The sequence below is a fragment of the Anomalospiza imberbis genome, chromosome 11 (genome assembly GCF_031753505.1).
Source record: "Anomalospiza imberbis isolate Cuckoo-Finch-1a 21T00152 chromosome 11, ASM3175350v1, whole genome shotgun sequence".
Lineage (NCBI taxonomy): Eukaryota > Metazoa > Chordata > Aves > Passeriformes > Viduidae > Anomalospiza > Anomalospiza imberbis.
The window spans coordinates 12339849-12344616 of NC_089691.1; the positions used below are offsets into that span (position 1 = coordinate 12339849).

Genomic DNA, 4768 nt, shown 5'->3' on the forward strand with positions numbered 1-4768 from the left:
TTATTAACCACCGAGAGCCGTTATTTCAGGTGGGCAACACCTGACCTGAGGTCTGGGGGAGCAGGTAGCATACCCAGAAAAGCAGACTCAATATCCTCACCCTTTCTGTGCCCTTTCCTTGCTGCTTTCAGCAGCAGGGCAGCAGGCTGGATGGATGCTTGGCTTTGTTCAATGCAAAGCTCTCTTCTTTGAACCTGAAAGGTAAAAATAGCCAGAGATCTCTGACTCGGTTCACACAAGTGTCTTTGAGATGGGAAAAGCTTTCAATTGCTTCCAGCCCGGGGCCAGAGCAGTGCCAGTGACCATGAAGTAGAAGGCTCCACATCCCATATTAACCAGTCACTGCAGTCTTGTTCTCTCTTCTTTTCCTTGCCTCGACTTTTATTTTAGCCTCTAATGAAGCACAAGTATCCGGAAGGAAGGCATGCCAGGGTGACAGGGAAATGTCCTTCTGATCTCTCCCCTTGAAGGAAGATTTGGAACATTTTAATAAAGTGAATTAAGAACTTGGACACAAAAAGTAACCTGTTTCTCGGTGACTGGTGCTTTAATCTTCTCCCTGAGCAGCTGATAAAGGCTTTCCTTAAAGAAACCTCCGGAACACAAAAGGGAAAATAAAAGAATGGGAGAATAGACTGAGAAGTGCAAGATGTTTAAAGGCACCCCAAAAAAATGAAGCTGCTTGGGTGTTAATTGTGTTCTCTTTTCCCAGAGCCTGTTTCTCTCTTTCGTTTCTGATTTTGGATCAATGCTAGAGGCTGCAAAGCTAAACCAAGGAAGGAAAAAGCCTTTGATTAGACAATCTGAGTGGTAAAAAAGGTATTGAACAGAAAGTGCAGTCAATGAGCTACTCAATACAACAATTAGAAGGTGAAACTTTTTCTTTCCCTTTCGTGACAAGAAACACCTCTGCTCTGCTCGAAGGAGGTGGGTGGGAGGAATTCTCCCCATTCTGGTTCCCAATTGTCTCCTGGACCTATTCCATTTCAAAGAAATATATGACCTATAAAACTGGCCCATTTTCATATCACTCAATACAGTCCATAAAACTATCTGGCATTTAAAGGGACTCTTGTGGTGTTTACAGTGACGAGATTACTGTTACAATATATTAATAAATATATGTAGGAAAAATGTTGCCTCTACAAGCATTCCTGGAATATTTCTAATTATAGACTCCTTCCAACACTGCTGGCTACATAAATGGTTACACAGCTGAAGCTTTGTTCAGACAGGGAATTGCACTGTTACATGGAAATTACATGTGAATAAAATCTGAGAAAGTTGAGTGGATTGGTCTGACACATAATAAAGTAATTAATGGATTTTTTTCCTGTCCCAATGGTCAGAATTACTATTATAAAAATGGATATCTTAAAGGTTAGTGTCCTTCCCCCAAGCATTTTGAAGCATGGGAGGATCTCAGGGTGCTGCAGTTAGCTCAGCATGTGTTATCCTGAATTCCTTCAAGCAGGTCCCTGGGAGCCAGTGGCACTTGGCAGAAAGTCCAGTTAAGCACTGTGTGGGTCTTTACAGAATCACAACTTTCACCAAGGCCTGCAGCATTCAGAGCACTGTCAGTCTGTTGGACTACATTTTGAGCTGAATTTGGTTCAAGGACATGGTGTCTGCTTCAGCCTGGAATGGCACCTACCCCAACCCAAGGCAGACCCTGACCTGCCTTTGCTGTGGTTGTGCCAGGGACAAAGGGTGTTATCAGAGGCCGTCTCAGAACTTGGGCAAGCAGAAAGAATCTGTGACTCAATTCTTCCACCCATCAGGCAGCCTCAGATATCAAAGCCACATGAGTCCCAGGGGAGCCTTATTTATTCCTGATGCTTCAGTTTAAGCTTGTCTTTGAAGCCTAGCTCTCACAGCAGAAGAGGAACTGAAGAGCTTCTGCCCTTCTCTCCCTCACAGTTTCAGACACATCTACAGCCATTTTTAGCCACAGACCATACCAGCCAAATAAAGCTTGGGTTCCCATCTCAGCAGCATCCAGTGCTGTAAGATCGAAGCTGTCATTTTTGCCCCCTCACCTCTGAGAGGCTGCAGCCATTCCCTCCAGTCCCTGAGGCAGTTTTTCTCTCTGGTTTTCCCTCCAGCCATCGACTACCCACAAACAGCTGGGGCAGGAAGGGTTAACCTCCAGTTCCCTCACTCCTGACCACACAAAAAGTTACAAATCCTCCTCTATGCTGCTGCTGCTGCTGCTCTTGATCTGCAGTGTAAAGGGAGAAAAAAACCCAACCCAAACAAACCAGAGATTAAAAACCAGGTAAGGTTTATAGATCAGCTACAAAAGGAAAGGCAGAAAGATAGAGCAGAGGGACTGGGAGTGAGCAGCACTCAGCTGGCACTACATAGGCTTTGCTGTTCACCTCTTTTGCTACATCCTTTACTGGCCTAAAAACATGGCTAAGCCCTAGCATCACCTAGCAGCATCCTTACACCTCACAGAGCCCTGTGCCTCCTTCCTGGGAAGCACCAGATCTTCCTTTGCTACCCATAAACTACCTCCTATCCCACTGAGAGCTTTATAGGGCAACTACCAGCCCCACAGCCAAATAACACCTTCCTCACACAGCTCCTTTGGTGCTCTCTTTATAACCACAGATTCACAAAATACTCAGTTTTCTTACGCCTTTTCCTCCTTTCAGCTGACCCTGTCCCTCCCCATCTGCTAATATCCTCTCTCCCCATCTTGCTTTCTATTCTCAGTTGCTCCCCAAATTGTCTTTTTCTTTGGTTCCTATTTTTTCTGGTTGGCAAAAAAAAAAAAAAAAAAACAACAATAGAATGAGTCCAGAAGCTTTGTGATTTTTGTTTTCAAGCACACATTTTGTTTTGATAAACTGCATTGTTTTGTCTATAGAAAAGTATTAACTGCTTACATCTATTTTCTCAAAGACCGCACATGAATATTAAAAGGGATTTATTCCTACAATGGCTTCGGGCAGTTGAGTAATCCATTATAGGCTGTCATATCACACTGTGGTAATGTGAAAAGCTGGGAGTCCCTCCAATAATATTTATTAGCAATACAGGCACATTTTCACTTTATGTTTTTTTCTCCCCTTCCTGTGATAAGTTCACGTATAAAAATATTCATTAGTTTCTTTAAGCTGTTGCTTGATTTTAATTATGATGGTGATAATGATGATTTAAAACAATAAGTGAATTTCACGCAAATGATACTGACCTGGTTTATTGCATTTATTTTAGTATGTACCACAATGCTCAATTTAAGGCCTGCAGGCCACCTGGATGGTTCATTTGGCCGGTGTTTCCCTCCCTCCCACCTCCTGTCCAGGGTCTCCTGTGGCCCTGCAATGGAGAAGCCCACAGGAGTGGGCTGTAGGGCTGTGGAACCCACATCTGCTTTGGGCATAGGGCAAAGGGGGATAGGAGGTTGGGGAAAGGCTTTTCTCCTTCCTCCCCGACACCAAAGCTGTGCAACAGTGATGAGTGAGAGCAGGGTGAGGCTCTAACCTCACCTTCTGCCTCCTGTCCTCACATGAGCTGCTCTGCAGTCATTTTATTTGTCTTTCTCTTGACTTCTTCCACAGGAAATTTCAACCTTTCTCCTACCTCCCCCACGTGAGTCTGAGCTTTTCCTTGCTGTAATTCTTTGGTGGCAGCACCTGGTCTTCAGCTATGAACCAGAGCTGGAGCTCAGCAGTGGTGTCTGCACCGACGAACACTGAGACAACACAGAAACTCTGTTGTGTTATCAGGCTGATCCCCCAGGTAGGTGCTCAGCCATGAGGATGGGCTCCCTGAACTGCTTTGTAATTTCCCTGTGGGGCCAGCCAAGAGTCCAGCGAGCACAGCAACTGCAGTGACACAGACTTTCTTTCCACTGGGACCCAAGCCAAGGATGGTTCCTTATTTCACTGAGGCGGAGTTGCTGCCAGAGGCTAATGAATGGTGGTCAACAGTGAACTGACCTTCCTCTGAACTCACGATCCCAAGGTGAACAGCTCCATTTATTCAGAGCCCAATACTGCCAATCAGCTTTTCTACATTCACTTTCAATTGGATCTGACAAGGAGGGCAATCTGTGAGTGGTTTTGCTGATCTTGGATGGATGCAGCACATGGAGAAAACACTTGCCTCCATCTCTTGCTTCTGATTATACACACGACCCAAGCAGAGCATGACCTGCTGACAAACACATCCTGAAGACAGAGAATATGAGAAGTCCACATCATCCTATATGACACTCTGCTGTTACACTGGACTAGGTGTCATGATCTTGGAAGCAGCCTGTGGGGAAAAAAGGTTTTCTCCAGAAAATTCTATCTTGGTTGAACTATGCTGTGAGGCTGAGACAGTGGGGTAATCCACAACAGCTTTGACGAGTGAGGAACAGTAATGGGCTTGTGTAAAATGTTCATTAGTCCCCATGGGTCACACTTGGCTTTGCAACACCTTCAGAGTCATTTTTACCGGGCATGTGTGGGGAGAGTGGCTCAAGAACGGGTGGGGTGGGAGTGGAAGAGGCTTAGGAGCATCACTGTTGGCCTCTGTCTTGCCCTTACTCCACCCTTCTCCTATAGTTCACCACTGTGTCTCCCGTCCCCTTAGCTGTCACTGCCTGTTACGTGGGTAAAAACTGCTTTGAGATTTTGCCAGAACGAGTCAGCTTGTGTTTGCACATGGCCACATGTGGGACCAACATCTGCAAGTGGAGCAGGGCTTGTGTATGGATGCAGATGGTCCATGGTGTGAGTGGGAGGATGGGAGTGTGCACTAAAACCACAAG

At 45.5% G+C, this 4768-nt stretch overlaps 1 long non-coding RNA gene across 1 annotated transcript; it reads right to left on the minus strand.

Moving 5' to 3' along the window:
* Window positions 1-4768, minus strand: LOC137480714 (uncharacterized). Its single transcript, XR_011003050.1, has 3 exons — window positions 3951-4768; window positions 3203-3655; window positions 1-766 (listed from the first exon to the last, which is right to left on the minus strand). It is a non-coding gene; the product is annotated as an uncharacterized lncRNA (long non-coding RNA).